The sequence below is a fragment of the Bradysia coprophila genome, unplaced genomic scaffold (genome assembly GCF_014529535.1).
Source record: "Bradysia coprophila strain Holo2 unplaced genomic scaffold, BU_Bcop_v1 contig_732, whole genome shotgun sequence".
NCBI classification, from domain to species: domain Eukaryota; kingdom Metazoa; phylum Arthropoda; class Insecta; order Diptera; family Sciaridae; genus Bradysia; species Bradysia coprophila.
The window spans coordinates 1,704,108-1,714,613 of record NW_023503972.1 but is presented as its reverse complement, the minus strand read 5'-3'; the positions used below and the strand labels follow the sequence as shown (position 1 = coordinate 1,714,613).

The 10,506-nt window shown below is 37.8% G+C and overlaps 1 long non-coding RNA gene across 1 annotated transcript; it reads left to right on the top strand.

Moving 5' to 3' along the window:
- The first annotated feature begins 5,780 nt into the window (after positions 1-5,780).
- LOC119084137 lies at positions 5,781-8,589 on the top strand. Its single transcript, XR_005089009.1, has 2 exons — positions 5,781-6,542; positions 6,820-8,589. It is a non-coding gene; the product is annotated as an uncharacterized LOC119084137 (long non-coding RNA).
- The last annotated feature ends 1,917 nt before the right edge of the window (positions 8,590-10,506 follow it).

Here is a 10,506-nt window from a genome sequence, read left to right as displayed (position 1 = left end):
AGGCCGCTACTAGGGCCCTATCTGTATTTTACATATAACTCGAGCAAATTTCATCCGTTTTTCTTATTTTTTGTTTCATTTGGAAGGTAATCAAAGGCCGAATAGAATGTAGTTGAAAAAAAAAAATTGGATCCTCGGACTGAGGCCGATACTAGGCCCTATGTGTATTTATACTCAATAAATTAAAATTTTAGGGCTATTTGAAATTTTTGTTTTATTTGAAAGGAACGTCGTACGGGGCTTCGTAATTGCGCTATGCGCAATTTCTAAGATGTACACATTACATAATAATTTTACTTTAACCGGCGCATAGGCTTACGGTCAAAGTAGGGTGACAGACGCACTAGGGTCACGTACGCAATAGATATACGGGTTTGTACGGGGCTCAGTCGCAGCAAACGCTCCGACTGTTCTGATGGCTCGTTTTTTTTGTGTTCTCGGCCGAAGCCGAATATCGAATGAATTTATTTAAAGCAAATACACGGTATATATAGGCAAATGCACGGTCTACAAGATTCAATCCAATTCGTTGGCATACTGTGATCACCACAGCTTCAAGCGATTCGGTTGATATTGAAGTATCTTTGTTTGATGTAGAGAATGCAATAGAGTGTTTAAGTGAGAGAGATGGCGAAACGACAACCTATTGTTCCATCTCGGGGTCTGCTGTCAGATTCTTTTGTATTATCGATGACAGCAGACCCCGAGTTGATTTTCCATCTCGCTCTACTTAAACACCGTATGCAATCGTTGAAGTGGAGCAGTGGAGCTGGGCCAGATGAAATTAAACCGTTGGTAGTGAAAAAGTTGGCCTATTTGGTTGTTGTAGCTTTGATCATTACGAGATGAATTTCAAATGTCGATACAAATGTCGCTGTTAACCATCCAAATCGAAGTTACTCGCAAAACCAATCGTTGAGTTTTGGTCGTAGATTGAAGATCCTGCGCAGATACAAATCGGTAATTCTGCAAATTTGTTATAGTTTGAGGTGTCATCATAAGAATCGCCTTATGAAACTATACAACAATAACTAGCTTCCTTTTACGAATTGTGTTTGCGACATTGAGCCCTTAAATAATAGATTTTATATAACGGACAAATAATTTTCATGAACGCGTTTATCGATCCTAGGGATTTCATCCTTTTACGAATGTAATGTAGAGACATTTAGCTCGATCCTAGGGACTTCATCCTTTTACGAAATGCTATATGAAGGCATTTTGCGCCATACTAGTGGATTCATCATTTTACGAAATGAAATATAGAGGCGTTTGGTCGATCGTAATGTTCATGCTTTTACGAAATGAAACAGAAATGCGTTTTCCTTTTACGAAATGTGACGTAAAGGCGTTTTGCTCGATACTAGAGATTTTATACTTTTACGAAATGTAATATAGAGGCCTTTTACGAATGTAATGTAGAGACATTTAGCTCGATTCTAGGGAATTCATCCTTTTACGAAATGAAACATAAAGGCGTTTTTTCGATCCTAGGGAATTCATCCTTTTACTAAATGTAATATAGATGCGTTTTGCGCCATCCCAGAGAATTCATCCTAGTTTAAATATACTCGGTTGTATAAATAGCTATTTCGGTTGACACACGCATTCTAGCTGTTGCTAAGAATCAGCGTCAGATTTTTATAATTTTTCTGACAGCTCCGCTCCACGGTGTTAAGACGTGTTAAGACTAGTTTCATAACGTCACTCTCTAAGCGAATTCACTTTAGAAATTCACTTTCGTTTTGTAAAATTGTTTTCAATGCTATTATGTAATCCACTTCTGCTTTTATAAATTTATGCCGATGATTTCCGCGATGTTGAGTATTACAATAAAAGATACAAATAGAAGCCAAAATTGTCTTTTATTTATTCGAAATAACAAAAATATCACGCTTCACGCAGATTAAGATATGTGGGGTGGTAGGCATGCTCTGTTTCACAGGGGGGTCCAAAGTTCAGCTGGAGATGGGTTTTCCTGGTCCGGAAGGCTAAAATATTGGACCCGTATTTTTTTTTAGAATTATAAAAATTAATCGGGTTGGGTGATGATACTCTGTCAGATATTCATACAAACAACTACCTACTATGTGTAACATGCAAATATGGTCATGATGGTCATGATCGTAGTTAATTTATTTAACACAGATACCAAATGTCATGTGGAATGCGTGGAACGCGAGTGCTCGAGTAGATAAGTAGTCAAAACACATTTTAAATGAGAACGAATTAAAAACAGTATCGAACAAGCGAAGAACAATTTATATAAGTTCTTTAACTGTTTCTGATCAATAAATCTAAGTTTTATTAAAAAAAATCGATATCCGACACTTGCGGAGCATAACTTTTCTGAAAATAACTCCAAGAATAAAAAACATTGTTTTTTGTTTTCGATTTGTTGATTTTAAGAGCACTTTCCTTATTCGAAATGAAACAATTTCGGAAATATTGAGAGCTCTGGTTTAATAGGTAGGCAAAAAACATTTTCACAAAAAAATGTAATGAGACAATGAAAACCGTTTGACGTTTTTTGATTGCGGATGTGAATGCGGACGAGCAGTGTATTTTAAGATTGACGAATTTTCAGGATTGAATTATGAATTAAAAGTTGTGACGAATTAATGGAAAATTATCAATTTAGATACTTTGCCTACTGTATTATCAAATTAATTAACAGAATGAGTTCTGTACGGAAACAAATCACTCAAACACAAAGCAAAATTCACGATTTAACGGCCTAATTAGGGCTTATTATATACGAACACATCTGAAACCTATAAAATTTAGAAGACTTTGAAACAATTTTAACACAAAACTAGAAGCTGTTTCAGTCCTTGTTACACCAAAGCGAAAGAAAATGTTAAAAATGAAAAGCACTCGACAAAACCAACAAATCAACAAAAAAAACAATCAGATGAAACAATCAGATGTCAATTGCGTAGCAGTCGCTGTTTCTCCAAGCACTCGCGTTCCACGCATTCCACATGACATTTGGTATCTGTGTTAAATAAATTAACTACGATCATGACCATATTTGCATGTTACACATAGTATCGTGATGACTTGCCTATCATCGCGTTGAAGATGTGATGAATTTGTTTCTACGTAAAATCATCAGATGTAAAATAACGTTCAGTGTGACCTCCCCGCTCCTATATACACTCCTATAATTTCCATAAGAAACGAATGTTGGCACAAGAAACAACCAAAAGTGCAACACGGACACAAGGTTACGTAATAGTTAGAACCATAGAGTTACACTCGGAGTTATGGCATGGTGGAGCTGTAGTTTTTAAAGATTCCTGGGTGTGGGTACCCATGTATTTTTTTTGGTAGCATCAGCGTCACCATGTCACCTCTCGAGTATAACTCTATCGGCAGAACAAAATTAGGAAAAGAGCCAAAAATTTGTAGTCTTTACGGTTAGACTAGGTGGGAGTTTTATTTTCGTTTGCTTCCTAAATAGAGCGTCCTGTCCTCATAACCACCATTGTTAAATTACTTGGTGAACACAATAGGCAATTGTCCTTTTTTATTGTTTCAGCTAAAACTTATTTAGAAAACGATCCCTCGCCTTGTACCACGTGGTTTCGACTATTAGTACAATTGTGCTGGCAATCCAACCATAAACAATGAACATCGGAAATTCGAATTTATCAACGTCGGTCATCTGATGAATTTTTATTCTACTGCGAATGAAAGCCGTGATCAATTTTTCTTTTTCAGCATAACCTTCTACCAACCAATGGTGAAGTAATCCTGAGCTATCGGTACAGTGAATGATTTCGTTCAATCGATCGAAAAATAGAAGTGTGTCGGATACTGGAAATGTTAAGAGTGTGTGCAGCACTGTAACGCCGGTATCGTAAAAGCCTCTTATGTTTAACTGTTTTTGAACCCTTAAGATCACATCGAAATCGTTAATCACATACCCTGTTGACTTGTTAAATGTGACCAAATGACTAAAAAACTTTCGACTTTCTATTGCAACAATTTTACTGCTCCAATCTCTATGTGTTGATCGATGAGATACTGTCGCAACAATAAAATCTACCCATTCTGCTGGGACTATAATAGTTAACGGTGAATTGTAAATATCAGCAAGCGTTCTGAGTTGGGGCTGTAGAAACGGTTTCGTGAAGTAGCTTTGCAAATTAGAAAGATATCCATTCACGACAACAAATCCTACGAATGTCAATGGTCCAATTATAAATATCTCGGCACGAGAAAGCCGTTGATACTTTATGGAACCGTTGTCGTTTATCAGAAGGTTCAAAACGTCCACTAAACTATGAAACAGTAAAATGTGTTTTTGTTTCATGTATCGACAGGCACTTAACAGTAATACTGTGGCAGCTAACGTACAAGCACAATAGCCAAAAAATTCGTTAGTCGTTAGCATTTGCAGATAAGCGTAGAAGCCCGTATACGGCTCTGCTTCTGGAACAATTATAGTCACGTGTTGAATCAGAATCGGATACATAGTAAATTCAGAAGGTCTGGTCTTCGTCGCAAGTGCACTAACGATGTCAATTCCATTCTGGAATTCTTTTCCGGTTAGAGTTTCTATTGAATATGTCGCATTCATTACTTGAAACACTGCAAGCCAAAATCGTTGGTATGCGGTGCTTAGAAATGGGGAGACTCGTATTGTGTGTCGGTGATAGTTGGAATCTAGACTCGGAAAAAACGCCAGGTACGAGTTCTTACTTGTCACATTGATCACTTCAAATTCTCCGAACGAATGAAAAGTAAAGACGTTTAATGAACTTCCAATGCGTGGATAAGCTGCTGCAAATACGTAAGGAATCGACTGGTTTCTCAACCACAGAAAATGTGATCGTATATCGTTTATCGAAGTGATATTTTGAAAGAACATTCCAATTTTCAAATTTCTGTCCATTTTTTGAATGTTTTTGATCTCTTTCAGCAATTTCAAATTTCCATCCAGCGTCGAACTCTCCGGAACAACAATCAGGAAAGTATTTTTGCTTCTAATTTCCCGTATACCTTCCAAGCCTGTGACGTTTCCGTGAACGTTCTCAAAATTGAATAAACTTTTGGGCTGATTTCCATTTCTGACAAACTGATTGATATTTGCCGATGGGTTCACAAGAAAGACATTGTAGTCGAACTTGAAGTAACTGTTTAGATCAGCTATGAGGCTGGCTTCTTGAGAAATAAGCGTCACAACGCTTAGAGCTACTTGAATATCCATAGTTTTTGAACTATATTTAACGTGCCACTAACACTAGAACTAGATGGTCATTTTAGAATCGAATAAATCGTTTGTGTTATTGAATATAAAGAATAATTAAAGACTCTGTGTTCACCTGCCAGTCAATTAAATACGAACCTGCCTTTAATTTCAAATACTCGAGTTTATAATCATGATAATCGTTCTTTCAAAGGTTAATCTAAAAAATTTGGATTCAATGTATTAGTTCTAGCTCGCTCAGCTCAGTAACATAAAATGTATGCCGCACTCATCGCGTGGAAAGGGTTTCAGCAGATCAATCAACAGTTTCAACAGTTGTCATCATTCTCGTCGAACTTAATTTCCCCTCATACGGTCGCGGATTAGTGTAATAATGAGAGGTTTTACATGGTCAACGACATATGTTGTTATACGACTTTTGCTTTGAGCACTAAAACTCGGTGGACGGTGGTTCTAAACAAGAAAATAAAAAAGATAGAAAATTACCAAAAAACCGGTCTAAAAATCCTATGCGAAACCATGGAATTTTTTCATGAAAAATTAATATGGCACCTACATTTTGTAAAATACAATTTTGGTTCGGAAACCGTTGCGAACATTCAAATAGATAAGTGTTATACTAACGAGAACTAACTGATAGGAGAGCCATCTGACATTAACTTTGTGTAACTTTCTGAACGTACATATGAGCGCGAATGACTATTATGTATAGTGTTATGTATATAGGTTACAACGGAGGTTCAATTAGTTTTAAGATTCATTCTGTTATAGCATCCAGTAGATGTAAGATAGAAACGAATAAATATTGTAACTATAGTCGAAGGAGTTGCATTTTATTTCATGGTCCTTCGTTCGCCATCAAAAAGTAATCAGCGAGACGAAGTGATATACAGTCCACAAATCAATTATAACAAGTTCAAGTGCGACAGTTTCAATCGGTGCGACAAACTGTTCTAAAAGTACGGGTGCCTGAGAATTGGCCGGTTAAATTTGAAAATTCCGAGGAGTGGAAATAGTTTGGTTCATGGAAATTAAAATCGTCAAATCCACTAATTCAAAGAAAAAACCGAAAATCGTTGGACAATAGCCGTCGAAGAAAAGTTGTTGTGCGCAGAGTGGTACAAGGTCACTGAGTTGGTGGGAATTTCCAGTTGAAATTCGTTCGACGAAGATATTACGGCAAAGCAAGATCAGCGAGTTGGTGGGAATTTCCAGTTGAAATTCGTTCGACGAAGATATTACGGCAAAGCAAGATCAGCGAGTTGGTGGGAATTTCCAGTTGAAATTCGTCGAAGAAAAGTTGCTGTGCGCAGAGTGGTACAAGGTCACCGAGTTGGTGGGAATTTCCAGTTGAAATTCGTCGAAGAAAAGTTGCTGTGCGCAGAGTGGTACAAGGTCACCGAGTTGGTGGGAATTTCCAGTTGAAATTCGTCGAAGAAAAGTTACTGTGCGCAGAGTGGTACAAGGTCACTGAGTTGGTGGGAATTTCCAGTTGAAATTCGTTCGACGAAGATATTACGGCAAAGCAAGATCAGCGAGTTGGTGGGAATTTCCAGTTGAAATTCGTCGAAGAAAAGTTGCTGTGCGCAGAGTGGTACAAGGTCACCGAGTTGGTCGAAGAAAAATTGTTGTGTGCAGAGTGGTACAAGGTCACCGAGTTGGTGGAAGAAAAGTTGTTGTGCGCAGAGTGGTACAAGGTCACCGAGTTGGTGAAAGAAAAGTTGTTGTGCGCAGAGTGGTACAAGGTCACCGAGTTGGTGAAAGAAAAGTTGTTGTGCGCGGAGTGGTACAAGGTCACCGAGTTGGTGGAAACCAGTGGTTTATATCGAACTTGAGAATCAACGGCCAAAAACAGTCGATGGTCAGAGAATCAATCTAAGTTGGTATTAACACAATTGGCATCAAGGCAAGATTACCGAGTTGAAAGTCGTCGAAGAAAAGTAGTTGTACGTAAAGCGGTAGCAAGGTCATCGAGTTGGTGGAAAGTTCCAGTAGAATTTATCGTTGTTCGTTACATACCGTACGGAAGCAATCGTGGATCAACGTAAACCGTAAGCAGTGGAATTGGTACAATTGGCGAACAAAGCAAAGTCACCGAGTTGGTGGAAAGTTCCAGTAGAATTTATCGCTGTTTGTACCTACCGCACGAAGCAGTCAACGCAGGAAGCATTCGTAGTCATTGGGGATCAAACTAGGTTGGAATTGGTACAATTGGCAACCGAGGCAAGATTATCGAGTTGGTGGAAATTTCCAGTAGAAATTCGTTCGAAGCAGGGTCATCTGTTCCGAAGCAGTCTCGAAGTAATCTAATCGATTGGAGCCGTGAAAAGGGTCATCAAACGCTGTGCGTAGATTTGGTTCAAGCCGCAGTCTCATAATCCATTGGTCCAGAAGATCATCCATTTTTCCATAATCCATTGGTCCAGAAGATCATCCATTGGTCCAGAAGATCATCCATTTTTCCATAATCCATTGGTCCAGACGATTACCTATTGGTCCACGCCACATCCATTGTCGAACATGTCTGGGGAAACACAATCAACCAAAGAATCACATATCATCAAACCGTGTGGATTCACTTATCTGAAGCACAAGCGGACGAAACAATGTTCCAAATTTCAGCAATCGTCTCGACATAACCTCATTATGGTTACCACGGAAAAAAGTTTTTTTTTTATTTATCGCGGAATTTGATTACACACACGTTAACTAGCTTTGTCTTAACAAATTAACGTAATAACGCGCACTTAGAAATCAATTAAAGTTAGTATGCGCATTTGGTTTACCGATTAAAAAAAAAAAAATAATAATAATAATTTCACTTTCACATAATGACAACGACGCGTTGCAACAAAGTAAATTTCAGTTCGACAGCTGTTTCAAAACTAGGTCATTGACACGTACATTGTTTGAAAATTTAGGACGTTCGATTGGATGAACATTTGTAGTTGTGCGATTTTGTTGTCAAATTTTTTCTGTCATTGTAAGAACTTTAAATCACGATCGTTTCGGGCTGGTTTCAACCGGGGTAGACTCGGCCAGTTGTTGCGATGGTGATTTAAAACGTTCAAAAATTTTTATATCGTCATTCTTAATTTAAACATGAATGTTTCAAGTCGGGAAGTGGTTCGGAAACCGTTGCGAACATTCAAATAGATAAGTGTTATACTAACGAGAACTAACTGATAGGAGAGCCATCTGACATTAACTTTGTGTAACTTTCTGAACGTACATATGAGCGCGAATGACTATTATGTATAGTGTTATGTATATAGGTTACAACGGAGGTTCAATTAGTTTTAAGATTCATTCTGTTATAGCATCCAGTAGATGTAAGATAGAAACGAATAAATATTGTAACTATAGTCGAAGGAGTTGCATTTTATTTCAAATTTTACTTTCTTCGGCAAAATTGTAGCAAATGATATACAGAACAATATTACCAAATTTTTTTTACTTCGGAACATATTTAAGAAATTATTTAACTTTAGCCTTTAAATTTATAAAACATCAATTTGAAGAAAAGTCGGAAAAGTCTTAAACGATTTGGAAAATTCGGAAAATCTAACTGCGCTAAAAAAACTTTGAACCTTTACCTTTAAAATGAGCTATCACACGTGTCTCTCCGTTTCACACAGCCCTGTCAATAATTCGACAAAGACACCTCTGCATTTAAACTTTGAAGGGGTGGGGAGGGGAAGGACGAGGAGGAATTCTTTGTCTCTTCTTCAGAAAATTATTTCTTCGATGTACCCAACAACCTGCAATCACTCGTTTGTCGGAACTCGCTCGGTAAACGTTCATTGCGTTATCGACTACACTAAAACGAATAGTTTCAATGAATTCTGGGCGTCTACAGGAAGCGACCACAACGAAATTTAATCGAACCATCGAAAATCGACCACGTTTTCACTGAGTTTTGCTTCTAGGTCTAACGGGAAGGCCAGTAAACGAATCGCAATGAAAATTACCCGTTCAACCAATCCATCTGGTATGGATATTGATGCATACGACACACACGAACGATTTCAACGAATCCGGAGCGAATAGCTGACTGTGATTTAAATCCAAGGACACCAAGATCATCGAATTACTTACTTACTAAAAAAAAATTGGATCCAGTAAACGAACGTACAATGACAAGAAAATCTATCTGTTACGGATCATCAAACAAAGCGACACAACCACACGACAGCGAACAACCATCCGAACTTGAAATTTTTGCGCATTTGACGTAAACTCACCACCCTTTATATAAACTTTCATTGTATCAATTCTCTCCGTTCTGGTCGGTGTATCGCGTCAGTCGACATTCACAATAAGTTAGAATACAAGAACTTCTGCATTTCATTTGTTATTTCGCATAGTGTTCGTTCGTTGGCGTTCTTCGACGAGTTGTTTCTTATGAAGATTACAGTAGTTATACAAGGTTCCATGTAAATGCGAATTCGTTTAACGTTAAAACCAAAAGTGCAATGGTCCACATTTTCAACATCATCACCACACAATATCACTCGTAGTGAGAAAATTGACAAAACAAAATTAGGAATAGAAAAATTTTAACTTTAGGGTCAGATTGACCGGATTTTTTTTTGTTTGATACTCTTTCCCAAACATCCTGATAGCCACCAATGTTAAATTACTTGGTGAATCCAACAAAGATTTTCCATTTTTTTATCGTTATGTATTGATTTCGAAAACGTTCCTCGGTCCCAGTCCACATGATCTCGGCTATTAGAACAATTATGCTGGCAATCCATCCATAAACAATGAACACCGGAAATTCAAATTTATCAACGCCAGTTGCCTGTTGACTTTTTTGTCGGCTGCATATGAAATCCATGATCAATATTTCTCTTTCAGCATTTCCTTCCAATAACCAACGGTAGAGCAATCCTGAGCTGTAGGTCCAGTGAATGATTTCGTTCAATCGATCGAAAAATAGAAGTGTGTCGGATACTGGAAATGTTAAGAGTGTGTGCAGCACTGTAACACCGGTATCGTAAAGGCCTCTTATGTGCAACTGTCTTTGAACACTTGAGATCACATCGAAATCGTTAATCACATACCCTGTTGACTTGTTAAATGTGACCAAATGATTGAGGAACTTTTGACTTTCTATTGCACCAATTTTACTGGTCCAATCTCTATGTGTTGATCGATGAGTTATTGCTTCAATAACAAAATCCTCCCATTCTACTGGGACTATGATAGTTAACGGTGAATTGTAAATATCAGCAAGCGTTCTGAGTTGGGGCTGTAGAAACGGTTTCGTGAAGTAGCTTTGC